A 16,889-nucleotide genomic window follows, 5' to 3' on the forward strand; every position below is an offset into this window, starting at 1 on the left:
TACACTAAATCTGTTAGGCCCCAGGTGTTTCATTCTCAAAGGGCCCCTTTTACCAAGCTGTGGCAAAATCAGTGCATGTTTTTCTTGTGCACCTAGGCCCACTTTTACCGTAGCGAGTTAAAAGCAAAGTCTCTCTTTCCTGCAGGAAATGGCCATCCAGCAAATAAAGCACGACACATGGCCATTTTTTTTGGGGGGGGGGGGGGAGCCCTTACCTCCACCCATTGAGGTGGTGGTAAGGGATCCTGTGCTAACCCAGCAGTAACTGGGCAGCATGCGGCACTGCCCGATTACTGCGGGTACATTCCGGTACTATAAAAATAAATATATGTTTCTAGCGCCGGATATGACGGCACACTAGGGGTGGGAAGTACCACTGGGCTGCTGTGGTAGCCCGGTGATACTTCATGTTTAATGAGTGGTAAGCCCGTGTTGGGCTTTCTGCCATTTAGTAAAAGATGTCCTAAGTTAGGAGCATAAAATCCTCTTTGACTATCATGTCCTATGTTATTCCATTACTCTATTGCCATCTTAAAATCTTCTTTACTATTCTATGTGGAAGAGAAAAGGCAAATTTGTTAAAGCGTGCTGGGAGGGGGGGAGGTGTACCCAGGAGCTTTTGGAAACCCCTTGTTAAATCTTTGACAATGAAGATTATCTTTTAGAGAAGAGTACAGCTAATTGTCAGCACATGGCTACTGGCTCTAAAGGTATTCAAGGCAGTTTGCAGCATTTTTAGAATTCATGTATAATTCTTTGCCCCATATAATTTATAGTCTACTTGTGTACCTGAGGCCAAACAGTAGGATGGGAAGTAACTTGCTCAAAATTATATGGAGCATCAGTGCGAGAAGCAGGATTCAGACGCTGGTTTCTCGACTTAGTCACAGCCCATAGCTGTAACCATTAAACCAATTCTTCTCCTAAGGAGATATAGAAGCTACTACTACTACTACTATTTAACATTTCTAGAGCGCTACAAAGTGTACGCAGCGCTGTACAAACACAGAAGAAAGACAGTCCCTGCTCAAAGAGCTTACAATCTAATAGACAAAAAGTAAAGCATTTAAATTTAAAATATTTAAGCAGTCAAGCACAAGAGAACAGTCACAGAAGGACAGAAGCTGCCAACAAAGAGGGAAAAGACTTTTCTTGACCAGATGTAACCTCTTTTGTGAAATGCAGTACAGTGGTATATCAAATAGCATTTTGTTTTTAAATAAATGATTTTCCTCAGAGTAATCATATGAGTGTAAAGTTTTGTTACATTTCACATCTTGTATTTTGGCAGATATCTGCTTTGGATGATCTTTTTCTTTTTCCCACAGATAACTTTTAACTTCATTTTGTTCTATTTTGTAAAAATCAGATTGTTCATTAGTTATTTCTTCTTGTATACATGGAATCTTTGACAAAACATTGACATTGACATTTGCTTTTTCATGTTCGTAACATATTTCAAAATGCAATTCTCCCAGTTCTGCAATCCATCTCGGGCTGGAGATTTTCTTTCTAGATATTTGTAATAGTTTTATTTCATATTCAGCAGCAGTCCTCATAATATACTCCAGTCCAGATATAAAATGTGACATTTATTATGTTGATGGAACATATCAAAATCTAAGTTATGGACCAAAATATATTTGATTTTTCTTTCTGCTAAGATAAACATTTTTGGCAGGTTTCAAGAAAATACTTTGCTGTGTGGCAGTCTCTAGAGTTCACAGATCACTTAACATGTTGGATTTTGATATTGTCTATCAACATAAATAACATATATTATGTTTGGTCTGAAGTATATTATAGGGATTGCAATTGCATATGTAATTAAACTGTCACTTCAAGCAAAACCAACACATTTCCTTCCAGTGGCGCATTTAATAGGAGGTTGGGTGCAAACCTCTAGCTGCTAGTCTAAATTTTCTTCTCGAGAGTTATCAAGCTTTACTGACCTACTGCTTGTCATGTACTGTAGGCTGGCTATCCCAGCCCTGGGGTCTACTTCTCCTCCACCCCATAGTCATCAAGCCTTCAACCCCAGCTACTGTTCATTTGTGCAACTTTAAAATATATTCATAATTCAGAAGTGCATAATTTGCTTATCTTCCGTCCGATATTCAGCACTTAACTGGCCAGGTTAACTGCATAAATAGGACTGCATGAACGCCAGTCCTATCTTTGGGGCCCTTTTATGAAAGGGTTGCCACTCGGCAACCTGGAACTACCGCCAGAAAATATTCCCACATTTCTAGCGCTGCACTAACCCAGGTTACCGCAGGAGCCCTTACCCCCACCTCAATGGGTGGCAGTAAGAACTCCCTCCACATGGCCATTCAGTAAGAATAATCTTACCACAAGACCATTTTTTGAGGGGGGGGGGGAGTTTACTGCAGCTTGGTAAAAGGACCCCTTTATGCGGTAACCCATAGATTGTTAACTGCTAAATATCAGACTTAACCAGCTATGTATCAGCTGTCTCATCAAAACTGGATATTCAATGCTGAAGCCTGGACAGGGTCCGACATTGAATATCCGGGATTAAAACACTGAGTGCCACCAGCTCAATATAAGCAACTCTCTCTTCATGGTCTTAGATACCTGTGTTTATATTTATTCAAAATTTGCTATACTGCCAATCCTAATACCGGTCAGGGCAGTTTACACATCAAAATGTAACCAGAAAAGGAACTGCAATGTAAAGAACCACACACAGCAACCACACAAACACAGGATCAGAAATAAAACTCCATAAAAGTGGTGCCTAATCGATATCATGTTGCTTATACACATAAATCATTAACCAAGGAAAGCATCATCTCAGTCAATCGCATTTCCCTGAGTCCCTCGGTGCAGTGGCCCCATTGTTTACAATAAAAAAGAACGAAGTAAAATGAGATTATACACAGACAGAGGAGGGAATAAAGTTACAAAAATGTTTGCAATGATATATCAGCATGAAATGGACACAACAGGAAGGTGAGAAGACAACGTGTTCAATAGGCATAAAGACTGAGCTGCTAGTACATCATGTAAGCATGAGCCAAAAGTCTTTATTTACTTATTTGTGCATTTATTTGATATTCATATCTACTGCTGATTATGTAAAAGTGCTGAAAAGTTAACAGCAGGTTAAGGGACTCATTCTCAAATCAGAAAAATGCCCCCCCCCCCCCCAAAAAATGGCACAAAGCGGCAGATGGATGTGCATAAGTGACAGTTGCATGCATAGGCGGCAGCCTGACCATACCCCTCCCATGCTCTACCTATGTTAAATGGAGGAGTAGCCTAGTGGTTAGTGCCGTGGACTTTGATCCTGGGGAACTGATTTCAATTCCCTCTGCAGCTCCTTGTGACTCTGGGCAAGTCACTTAACCCTCCATTGCCTCTGGTACAAAACAAGTACCTGAATATATGTAAACCGCTTTGAATGTAGTTGCAAAAACCTCAGAAAGGCAGTATATCATTTCCTTTTCCCTTTGCAATTGCATGCTATGCCACTTCCATGCACCCTTATAGAATATCACTGTCTCTTTGATGCCACTTACATACACAAGTGGATACTTACCAGCATAAGTGATGACATTCTGTACATTTATATGCTCAATTGGCACAGAAATGCACGTGCCCAGTATATGGATAGTTTCTGGTGCTGCCTTTACCTCTTCCCTAACCCAGCCCCTTCTTATGCAAAGAGTGCCATTTAGGGGCCCTTTTACTAAGCGTGCTTACCACAGGACTGGTTCAAAATCTTCAGTCTGGAGCTGGGTAACTTGGCATCTCTGATTGCTGTTCTTTGTGACCACGTTTTGTGAAACCTGCAGTTTAGTTGCAGGAAACAATAATTTATTCTGTTGGTATTTGCATTACCAAGGACACTGTTTTGTTACTTTTTTTCACACACACCTTGTAAGTTTGTGTACACTGACATCCACACCCATCTGGATTGATTTTGTTGGCTCCTGAAGCAGGCACCCCCGCGTTGATACACAGATTTGTGTCGAGTCTGACTAATAAAATAACTTTCTACCCTTGAGTTGGAATTGTATTGGTTCTTCCCCACTTTCATTTTTGCTCTGTGCTTTGATTTATAGGGGTTTTCTCTTCTTTTTTTGGGGGTGGGGGGGGGGGTATTTATAAGTCAGTGCAGTAATCTAATGAACATCTCAGTTCCTTTACAACAAAGAAACACCCTGGAGCCTGAGCCCAGATCCTAAAGGCTGGTTATTTTTCATAGGTCAGCCAGTCAAGCTCCCTTAGCCCAGCAGTGCCATCTGCTGCTAGCAAGAGGTATCCACCTTTGCTTTGACTCAATAATAAAGATAAAGACCTGTATATAAACATTTACAGTGGCCTGCAAAAGCTTGTGAAATACCATTTCTTCTGCAAAACAAAGCATGGCTTTCAGGAACACTTTGCTTTGGTAAAGTGCTAAACAGAGGTCCTGACTGCTCTGTGTATTAAAGATCCCAAGGCATTGTACAAAAATGAACACCTTAATACCCCTGTCATAGCCAAATTTCAACTAAAGTTGTGCCATGTTTATGTTGATTAAAACTTTCTATACCACCATTACTGGCTAACAGAGCAAAGCAGTGTTCAGTCTGAAACACAAAATATGGAAAGAAGATAGCCAAAATAAGATAGGGAAGAGACAGTGCAAATGAAACAAGGTCATTTAAGTCTAAAAAATCATTCTCTTGCTCTAAAGCAGCAGAACTGGCCATCAAAACCTCTGTAAACTACAGTCAGTCATTAAAGGGGATGGGACGACTTCCCTATGAGGAAAGGCTAAAGCAGCTAGGGCTCTTCAGCTTGGAGAAAAGGCGGCTGAGGGGAGATATGATAAAGGTCTATAAAATAATGAGTGGAGTTGAACAGGTAGATGTGAAGCTTTTGTTCACGCTTTCCAAAAATACTAGGACTAGGGGGCATGCGATGAAGCTACAATGTAGTAAATTTAAAACAAATTGGAGAAATTTTTTCTTCACTCAACGTGTAATTAAACTCTGGAATTCGTTGCCAGAGAATGTGGTAAAGGCGGTTAGCTTAGCTGAGTTTAAAAAAGGTTTGGATGGCTTCCTAAAGGAAAAGTCCATAGACTATTATTAAATGAACTTGGGGAAAATCCACTATTTCTGGGATAAGCAGTATAAAATGTTTTGTACATTTTTGGGATCTTGCCAGGTATTTGTGACCTGGAATGGCCACTGTTGGAAACAGGATGCTGGGCTCGATGAACCTTTGGTCTTTCCCTGTATGGCAATACTTATATACTTATATGTACTTATGTAAATACAATTAGCTATCTGAGGAAAAAGCCATAGCACAAAACTGGGGTTTCAGTAGTGTTTAAAATCTGGGCAGAAATGCTTCATTATGAATAGAAGGAAGGAGGGAGGGAGATCATTCCATAGCTTAGGTGAAAGAAAAAAAAGGCTGAGTGATGGGTAGATTCATAGTGTGCCCAGCTTAGGGTGAGAAATTGAAGTCAAGGGAATGTAAAGATCAGGTGGGGGTATAGGGAATGGTTAGAGAAGATAGATAGGAAGGTTCCCTTAAGTGATAAGATTTATGCATTCAGAAAAAACAGATTCAATACTGTATTGGAAGCCAATGAAGGCGTATGAGAAGTGAAGAAATATGATCAAACTTCTTGGCCCTGAATAATCTAATGGTACCTATTGCAACTCTGCTTGCCATATTGACATAAAAACCTTTTCGGTCTCTGTTACCTAGATTCCCTGTTACATGAACTGTTGACTGCCTTAAATAAAAAATATTTAATTTAAAACAGTACTTGTAGCCTGCCTTTTATTCAGTGGGATTACATGTATAGCTCAAACGCTGGTCAGCATTTGCACCATTTCCAAGATACATGTAAGCTTCTGCAAAGTGTTCATTTCACCAGAACTTGAAGTGAGTGATCAAGAGGATAATTGTGAACCACCTAGCGAGCAGTTACCAAAAGTGGGGTAACAAATAATAGAGATAAAGGTTATAAATGTTCACTATTTCATGTTTCTATTTTGGCTTCATTCCTGGACTCCTGATGAAGGCATAGGCCAAAACATAGATCATGTAGAATCCACACTCCAGTGACGTTTTGTCAATCATTTTGAATGTGCTGATTCCAAGTAAATATATACAATAAAGACCAATTAATTTTCCTTGGCTCATCGCTCTGGTCATTCCCACTCCTTGGCTTGCCTATCTGGTTAAGTCCCTCTAGTTTTGAGTATCGGGCCAGTGTGTATTGTTATTTCTCCTCCAAGGATTATTTATAATTCAGAGTTTACAAAATTATTCAAAGCCATTAAAATGGCAGAGCAATGTGAGAATTTGCAGAAAGAACACGTGAGAATGGTTATATTAATGACAGATTACATTTAATATGGAGAAATGCAAAGTGATTCACATAGGGAAAAAATAGAGAGGTGCACAGTGTTGGGTTCTGTGGTAGGAGCCACTTAAGACATGGGAACCATTGTGGACAATACAGTACGTGGAAATATTCAGTCCAGCAAATAGAATTCTGAGGATGATTCCAAAAGAAATAGAGAACCAAACTGAGAATATCATTAGGCTTCTGTAAAGGTCCCTAGTGCACCTTAACCTTGAGTATCATGTGTAGTTCTAGTCACCCCATCTCAAAAAGGACATACAATAAGGTTATAGTGGAACAAGAAAAGTTCAAAAAAGGACAAAGGGGATGATATGTCTTTCTTATGGAAAAAAAAGGTCTAATCTGTTTTGGGCTCTGCTTGGAAAAGAGACTAATACAAGGGGGATACGATAGACATTTATAAACGTGTGACTGGATTGGAACAGTTAAATAGGAGGCAGTTGTTTAACCTTTTAAGCAATACTAAAACAAGACAACACTTTAGGAAACTAACAGCTTGAAAACAAATTAAAGTACTTTTTTTTATACAACACACAATTGAGCTGTGGATGTTTTGCAGAGGATATGGTCAAGTTGGTTAACATAGCAGGGGTTCAAGAGAGATTTGAACATGTTCCTGGAGGAAAGGTCCATATTAATACATTAGCCAGGAAGACTTGGAAAGTCATTGCTTATCACTGGAAATGAACTATAGGAAACTGATCTACCTTTTGGAATCTGTTGAGTACTTGTGACTGAGGAGACTGGCCACTACTGCAGACAAGAGGCTGGGCTCAATGACCCTTGGTTTCCCATTACTTCTTGCACACATTCATTCCATTCTACATCTGTCTGCTGATACACTCTCAGTGCTGTTGTCAGGTATGGTGGGTGTGCTGAAATCATTAACTCATTTTCCATAATTTCCCAAAGGGTTATCAGATCATTATAACTTTGGGCCCTCTATCAAACTTAATGGCGTTTGATCCTGCAATCTTTAAGTGAGAAGCCCTTAATTCCAGTACTAATGCACTGAAGCATACAAGTTTGGCAGCGATACATTTCTCTTCTTGTGCCAGTTTACTGAGCCATCTAAGTTCATTTCATTGACACTGCCTTTCACAGTTTCCTGCTTTCAGCCTCTCTCTGCTGCACATGATTGTTGAAAGCTAATACAATTACAGGGAGAGAATTTCTGTACATTTCAAAAGAAGTAATCTAATAATAATTTCATGTTGTTTCAATGGCACTAAATTACGCCAGAATTTGCTGTTTGCCTTCTGGAGAGTGCACATACAGCTAAAGTGAATAATTGACAAAGGAAACAAAAACACTGCACGCGTTTAACCCTTCACATGCACATATTTACTGCAAGGGCATTGAAGAAAAGGCTTTATTTATTGTTGCAGTACTGAGATTTCCACACACAGCTGTGCCAGTGCACCTGGCCTACAGCTCCCTGTCCATAAGAATATAAGAACTGTTTGCGCCTGTTCCTGCAGCCAGCGGAGTCCAATCAGGCCAGCAATACTACGCAGACAAACCCTCTCAACTGTTATCTTTTTAGAAACCGGACAGCTGGATTAAGGATGACTTGCACTACAACAAATAAAGACAAAAAGAAAAAAACCAAGAGAAACTTCTGTTGGGGGAAAACACAGGTTTATTCTTTATCCAGAATTAGGACAAAAAAATAAGAAATAGAATAGATACAGATCAGGATAGAAAGAAGAGCATATTATAGAAATTGAAATATAAGGAAAATGGGGTCAGGACATTCTTTCAGACTCCCTGGCTTGGGAGCCAAAAGAGATGTACACTGCCCAACCTCCTATCTGGCAGAGAGATATTATATAGGATTTCTTTTCCCTTTCAATACCAGAGGAGCACAAGAAGGGGGGAGGGTTTCTTCTTACCCCCTTAATTAGCATCTTACAGTCAGGCAGGATCTCTTGACAATAAAGAAATATATAGCATCTGTTTATATTTCCTTTTGAAGATGCATTTGGTCTGTTGTCCAAATGTTTTGGACCTCTTCTATTCATCTATACAGCCTTTCTCACACAAGAATACATTTTTCAAACCTTTAATTAGTATTTCCCCTATTCTAAAAGAGGAGACAAAAGTTAACTACTGCTTCCAGTTGCTATAGAGGTGTTAGGTTTCTCTTGTCAATAGAACTATTGCTATTGACTCCAGGGATCAGGAAGATAGTGTTTGAATTGTTCTAGGCAGAGAAGGAAATAAGGTGTTACCTGGTCTTCCTCTCATGGTTGTAAAAAAAGGTAAATCTCTCCTGGATAGTAGCCTTACTTCAAAGGGCATGGGAAAGAATTCTGTCTCCTGACCATATTCAATGGGAGAGATTGTGGGCAATCAGGGCTTATAGTGTAATTGCCATTCCAGCAAGCTTTTCTCATGATTAGAAGAAACCTTCATTTCTCTCTGTCCAACATATGAGACATTAATTTCTGTACATTAAATAATTGGAGGCCTTCCACCTCCTACAACAACTCCCCCCCCCCCCTGCAATAATATTTTCTTATCCTGTCCTGACTACAGGATTTCTATCTCTCTCCTCTGTCAGCCCTGCCCCCTTCACCTGGAACTTCCTTTGATCTGCATCCTAAAAGTCTCTCAAAGGCTAATAAACACACTCATGTAAACAGCAAATGGATTGTCTTTCACTTGCTTGGTCAGAGGAAGGTGGGGGGATAGGTGGGGGTACTTGCTCCACCTGGCCTGCTTAAGCCGCATTGAGCCTGCCATGAGTGGGAAAGCGCGGGGTACAAATGTAACAAAAAAAAAAAAATATATCATTGTAATTTACAGAAAAAAAAGAGAAATTTCCACTTCTCATTGTCTGTATATTAATTCTTAGATATTAGATACTTAGCAGCTCTGAAACTGCTTGGTTCAGGCCTTCATAAGTACAAAGTACACCTCCACCAACAGAACATAAGAATAGCCATACTGGGTCAGACCAATTGTCCATCTAGCCCAGTATCTTGTTTCCAACAGTGGCCAATCCAGGTCACAAGTACCTGGCAGAAACCCAAATAGCAGCAAGATTCCATGCTACCAATCCCAGGACAAGCAGTTGCTTCCTCGTGTCTAACTCAATAGCAGACTATGGACTTTTTTCTCCAGGAACTTGTCCAAACCTTTTTTAAACCCAGGTACTCTAACTGCTGTTACTAAATCTTTGGCAAAGAGTTCCAGAACTTAACTATTTGTTGAGTGAAAAAATATTTCCTCCTATTTGTTTTAAAAGTATTTCCATGTAACTTCATTGAGTGTACCCTAGTCTTTGTACTTTTTTGAAAGAGTAAAAAATTGATTCACTTTTAAAGCCCTAGCCTTTAGCCTTTCCTCATATGAAAGGAGTTTCATCCCCTTTACCATTTTGGTTGCTTTCCTTTAAGCTTTTCTAATTCCTTGGTATCTTTTTTTTTTTTTAATATGGTGACCAGAACTGACCAGAATACTCTAGGTGAGGTCGCACCATGGAGCGATATAGAGGCATTATAGCATTCTCAGTCTTACCATTCCTTTCCTAAAACTTCCTAGCATCCTGTTTGATTTTTTGGCCGCCGCTGCACACTGGGCACCTGACCTACAGCTCCCTGTCCATAAGAATATAAGAACATAAGAATAGCCATACTGGGTCAGACACAAGATCTTTTTTCTTGGGTGCTGACTCCCAAGGTGGACCCTGGCATCAGGTAACTATAATGTGGATTGTTCTTACCAATGTGCATCACTTTGCATTTGTCCACATTAAATTCCATCTGCCATTTGGATGCCCCGTTTTCCAGCTTCCGAAGGTCTTTTTGCAATTTTTCACAGTCCGCATGTGTTTTAACAACCTTGAATAGTTTTGTGTCATCTGAAAATTTAATCACCTCACTTGCAGTTCTAATTTCCAGATCATTTATAAATATGTTAAACAGCACTGGTCCCAGTACAGATCCCTGCGGCACTCCACTATTCACCCTCCTCCATTGAGAGAAATGGCCATTTAAATCTACCCTCTGTTGACAGTTGTGCGAGTAAACCTGATCTGCAGCTCCCTTTTTACCACACACAGTTGTGTCAATGTACCTGACTTGCCACTCTTTTTATACCGCAGACAGATATGCCAGTGCATCTAACCTATAGCAGTCTAAACCACACACAACTGTGCCAGTGTCCTTGATCTTCATCTTTCTTTATTCTACACACAGCTGTGCCCAGTGGCCTTGACCTTCATCTCTCTCTTTATCCCAGCCTCATGAATAATTAATTAGATAGTGTCTTCCCTTGACACCAGCTGCTCTGAGCGTTACTGCTGGTCTACGACTTGGCTGACTTCTGAAAATGGCTGCACTTGAATATTGCACCACTGACTGATCTCCTGATGAACCCTTGGGTGAAATGTGTCCCTGTTGGGATCCACATTGAAAGATAAGTGCTTCCTTTTTTTCCCCCTCTTAAGACGTATATAAAAACACTAAAAAGATTGTTTTGAGTTTGTTTTATACAATTTTGTTTTTGGAGGTTTTTGGCCAGTGATTAAGTTTTAATCTGTTGTCAGTAACATGTAAATCTGATGAATTACTGAAAACTAAGTTGTTGAACCACAGACTTCTGTAGTCTTTTTTTTTTCCGTGTTTTTCTTTTTTCTTTATTCGTTATATAAAAACTGTTTATAGTGTTTACAATAATTCCATTGTTGTTGACATGTATTGCTATATATACATTTATGGATGATTCCCCTGTTTTTTTGAAGATATAAGGTGTTTCTTCAAGATAGGCACAAAAAAATCCAGGTTAATTAGTTCAAGTGTAATGCAGAATGGAATTCAAACTCTTTGAATCCCTTTCCACTCTACTACTACTACTCAACATTTCTGAAGTGCTACCAGACTTACGCAGTGCTGTACAGTCAAACATGAAGAGAGACAGTCCCTGCTCAAAAGAGCTTACAATCTAAAGGACATAACAACAGAGACAATCAAATTAGGACAGCATAGTACATCTGATTACACAATAGTTCATAGAGACAGACTAATAGATCTAAACAGCTAAAGACAATTAAGGTGTGCAAATGCATAATTCAGACAGATTGGTAGTGGTATTGAATAGAGGAGTAATGGTTAGGTTAAGTACCAAAAGCAGAGTTGAAAAGATGGGCTTTGAGCAAGGATTTGAAGATGGGTAGGGATGGCCTGACGTGTCAGCCACACAACTAGAGCTGAGGAGTAGTCTAGTGGTTAAAACACCAAGGGCTCCTTTTACAAAGGCATGCTGAAAAACGGCTTGTGGTAGTGTAGGCGTGGGTTTTGGATACGCACCGATCCATTTTTTAGTGCTCCTGTAAAAAAGACCTTTTTTAAAATTTTTGCTAAAAATGGATGTGCGGCAAAATGAAAATTGCCACGCATCCATTTTGGGTCTGAGACCTTACTGCCAGCCATTGACCTAGTGGTAAAGGCTTACATGGTAACCGGGCGGTAATGACCTACATGCGCCAAACCACTTAGTACGTGTCCATAACGCACGCCCAAGAATAATATATATTTTTCAGACGCACGTATTGAACGTGCACCAAAAATAAAATTACAGTAAAACCCACGCAGTAGTCGGGCGGTAACTCTATTTTGCCGCATGTTGGGCATGCATAGATGCTTACACGGCTTAGGAAAAGGGCCCCCAAGCTTGCGCTGAGGGAAGTCCTGCTGCGGTATCTTTTGATCGTGGGCAAATCATGTAAACTTCAGTTGCTTAAGGTACAAAATTAAACTGTAAGCCCTCCAGGGACAGGAAAGTACTTACAGTACCTGAATACAACTCAGTTTGAGCTGGTACTGAAAAAGGCATAAGCTAAAATCCAAAGAAATAAATCTTCCTTCCTGACTAATCAGACTCATTTTCCAGTGTTATTGTTCTCTTGTTGACCCCAGGAGTTTCTTCTCCTCTTTTCTCTGGGTTCTTGGAACCCACTCTGAATCTGACTCACGGAACATCTTAGGGATCCTCACTCCAACGCTCTAAATTTACTGAATTCCTCTCACTGTAAGTTCACTGAACATCTAAGAATCTGCGAAGACACTCTTAAGTCAATATTCAGTGGCGGCAGTGAGCATTAGTTTTTAATATCCTCTAAACAGATACATGACAGCACTGAATATATGAAGACAGTGCTCACTGCTGACAGTTATACACATTAATGCTTATTTTCAAAGCATATGAATGTCTCAAAATGCCCAAATGAACATCCATGTGCTTGAAACACAATTTTGCAAATATAGAAAAGGGAAGACCAACACTGCAGTATGTTCAAATAGCAAAGGGGTGTGTTGTGGGAATGTTTTGGGTGAGTTTTGAACGGGACTAGGGAACGCCCAAAATCAGGATGTCCAATAACGATAATTGAACCAGAAGGAAACGTTCAAGTCTAAAAAGAAGGGCATCCTGATTGAGCAGCTGGAGGGATTAAGGCTTGACACCTCCTTAATCCCCCAGTGATATCTGTCTCCTCCCCCTCTCTTCCCTGACAGTAATTCTGGAAGGGAATACCAGGCTGTGTGACAGCTTCAGGTATTATTGGCATTCTGAACAAAGCAGATCTAAGGAGTAACCTAGTGCTTAGTGCAGTGGACTGTAAATCAGTGGACCCAAGCTCAAATCCCTCTTTAATTCTTTTTATTAAATTGTGAGCCCTCCAGGAACAGAAAAGTGCCTACTGTGCCTACATATATAAGCCACCTGCAAGCCTGAAGGCTATTCATTCATGGACAGTAGGTATTCTTCTGTTCCTAAAGGACTCACAATTACAATAAAAAAGAGTTAAAGTGGGATTTGAACATGGGTCCCTTGGTTTATAGTCCACTGTACTAACCACTAGGCCATTCCTCTGCTCTGCATGGATGTCTCTGTGGCCATTTCCTATCCTTTGTTTTACCCTGTTCATAATTTGGACATTCCAGTTTGTAAAATGGCTGTTCAGGCTGATGTCGCCAGCACACAGACATCCATCTCATGTATTTTCAAACAGGAAATCTTGAGATATTGTCTGTTCAAAAATACTTGTGAGTTGGACATCCGTTTGGTACGTTCTGATATGGACGTCCCTATTCTAACTCGGATATCCTTTCGAAAATGCCCCTCCATGGGTGGCATTCTAGAAAAGAAATCAGATGTTCAGTCAAATTATTTTAACCAACATAAGCAGAGAGTGATGGAGCACACCCAATATAAACTCTTTTTTGGAATCTAACTGCTTCTCTTCACGGGGAGCTGGATGATACTCTTCTACTACAGTACTAATAAATGTTGACCATTGTGCAGCCTCAAAAAACACATACTTAACAAAATTCAACTTAATGATACACTTACAGGGATACTTCAAGAAGAAAAGTGCTACTGACTGGCGGATGCAAGGTTTAATAAGATCAAATCTTTTTCCGTTCTCTGGTTCTCCCTAGTAAGATCAGGAAAAATCCTGACTTTGGAGCCTAGGAAGGGAACATGTTGCAATCATCAGATTTGCCTCCCAACATCTACTTTTATGGAGATGGATGTTCCTTACCGTTCTACAATGAGGAAGGAATGTCCATATTTTTGGCCTGTCCAGATTTTGTCCACAACATGCTCAGACCACGCCCCCTTGCCCGGTGCGTGCTCTTCAGTTTTAGACATTCATATCCTGGCTGTGTAAAGTCAGAATTTGGATATCCATATAATTTGAACATCTAAGTGCCAGTTTATGAATGTCTTGGTTTGGGACCACTGTAATCAGCGATCTACATCCTGGGTAGGTTTTGGGTGGGCGGGTGGGTGAGGGTAGAGATTATGGGTGCCTCTTTTGTCTGAGGCAGGATTTTCTGTAGAGGGATCAGGATTCAATTGAGGGGAAGGATTGGGAGGAGAATCAGAACTGGAAGGGTGAGAGGGAGATCAGACACTTTTAAGAGAGGGGGGATTGGGTGACCTCATAGGCCATTATGAATGTCTATGTTGCTATTTGACGACATAGACATTCATATGCTGTGAAAAGGATGGCTATGTGCCTGCTTTTTGGCTATCCGTACTTTGGACAGGTTTTTTTTTTTCTAAAATGGACACTCCTGCTGCATATATCTGGCCATGGTCATCCATTTCACCATATTTTTTGAACAGATTCTACGCTGACAGATCCTATCCTAAAATACTAGCAAAACTTGAGATGTCCTGAGCTAGACATCTGATATTTTTTTTGTTATATTTGTACCCCACGCTTTCCCACTCATGGCAGGCTCAATGCAACTGGCAATGGAGAGTTAAGTGACTTGGTCAGAGTCACAAGGAGCTGCCTGTGCTGGGATTTGAACTCAGTTCTTCAGGACCAAAGTCCACTACCCTAACCACTAGGCCACTCCTCCACTGATTTAAATGGCTTTTGTAAAATACCACTTTAAATGGACAAGTCCTTTTGAATATCCAGTCCCCAATCTCATTCAATACAAAAGATTTTATAGGTCATCCTGGCCCTGGGATGCACATTCCTATATAAAATGTTTCCATATAAGTAAGAATCAAAGCAACATTACTGGATTGAAAATCATCAAAATAAAATGAAATGCCTCCTAGTTCTCTCACTTTCTTTTTTGGTCTTCTTCCTAGTTCTCCACAATTCAAACACATTTCATTTTATATGTTGTCATAATTTTCTTTCAATAAAAAGGCGGGTCATTTTATATTAAAGTTACCTCATCTCCACCTTTAATATCTCCTCAGTCCACATATCAGCTGTCTGTGCTGTGTTCATATTTTACACATACAGATGTGACCTCCACCTCGTCTGGATAAAATAGAGCGAGTTGGTTGCAATACTAAGGTGTTCTCTGAGTCTCATGTCACGGACTAAATATTACACAGTATGTTCTGCATTAGAACTGATGTTCAAAGTCCTTCGCACTTTCCAGGTTGACCAAACACTGTCAACCTAGAAAGCGTGAAATACTTCAAACGTCAGTTGTAAAGAAGAACATACTGTGCCACACGACTCGAAGAACACCTTGGTACTGTAACCAACTCGCTCTCTTTTATCCAGTAACAGAATGGCGTCTCGTCGCGGATTCAGTCAAGGCTCTCCAGTGTGTTGCACTGCATGAGGCACTTGAAGAATTCAGAGAAGCTGTTTGTTGTTTATTTCTCCTTGGTCTTTGCTGTCCAAAAATAACATTCCAGCCAAAGGGCAAAGCAGCTGACCTGCATTCTGCCGCTCCATTTACATGCATTAATATACTGTGCACATGCTTTGGGGCTGCAGTTTTCTGTCTCCCAATATGTTTGCCTTTTGTTCATTCATATATATTTTTTGGGGCTGGCGGAGGAAGGGGTATGGCATGGTTCTTTCTGCTCCTTGTAGACTTAGGAAGGCTGATGTTAGTTTCAGATGTATGCAGATGATTGCCAGATTAATGCCAAATTAGGTAAAAAAAACATGTTGATATGATTGATGTATTTAACAAATGTTTCCGGTCTATCTGGACTTAATATGTATATCTGGACTGATGTATTTAATAAATGTTTCTGCACTAACAAACGTATGCTTAATCCTCAAAAGATGAAAGTCCTTTGGATGAAAAAGAAATTAGTGTCTCTTTAAATTTCTATTAATGATACTTTAGTAAAATTGCAGACTTAGGCAAAGGTTTTGGGAGTTACTACACACAATTGAATTTGTGTATCTCTAATGTCATTATTCTTCTTTGAATTAGTTACAGGTTATCTGCTGGCTGTGTCCTTTCTTATTTATCACAAGATGATGTGGCTGCTAAAGTATAATCCATATGTCCTCTATGAAATACCTACACTACTGCAATTCTCTGTCTGTGGGATTACTCAAAAAGCAGATGGGATGATCTCGGTTAATCCAGAACACAGCGGCAGGGTACCAACCGTATTATCGAACAAGATGGGCGTCCATCTTTTGTTTCGATAATACAGTTGGGGCCGGCCAAATCTCAACATTTAGGTCAACCTTAGAGATGGTTGACCTAAATGTTGAGATTGCCGGACTTAGAGATGGCCAGCTTCGGTTTTTGCCGATAATGGAAACTGAGGCTGGCCATCTCAAAACCGACCAAATCCAAGCCATTTGGTCATGGGAGGAGCCAGAATTTGTAGTGCACTGGTCCCCCTCACATGTTAGGACACGAACCGGGCACCCTAGGGAGCACTGCAGTGGACTTCATTAATTGCTCCCAAGTACATAGCTCCCGTCCCTTGTGTGCTGAGCCCCCCAAATCTCCCCAAAACTCACTCCCCACAACTGTACACCACTACCATAGCCCTTATGGGTGAAGGGGGGCACCTACATGTGGGTACAGTGGGTTTCGGGTGGGTTTTGGAGGGCTCACATTTACCACCACAAGTGTGTCAGGTTTTCAAGGCAGAAACTAGGTTTGTGAGCCCTTGGGCCACTGCCTTGGAGCAGCACTGGCAGGCAAAACCACCCCACACCAAAGACAAGACAGAA

This window comes from Microcaecilia unicolor, chromosome 12, assembly GCF_901765095.1.
Source record: "Microcaecilia unicolor chromosome 12, aMicUni1.1, whole genome shotgun sequence".
Taxonomy (NCBI): Eukaryota; Metazoa; Chordata; class Amphibia; order Gymnophiona; family Siphonopidae; genus Microcaecilia; species Microcaecilia unicolor.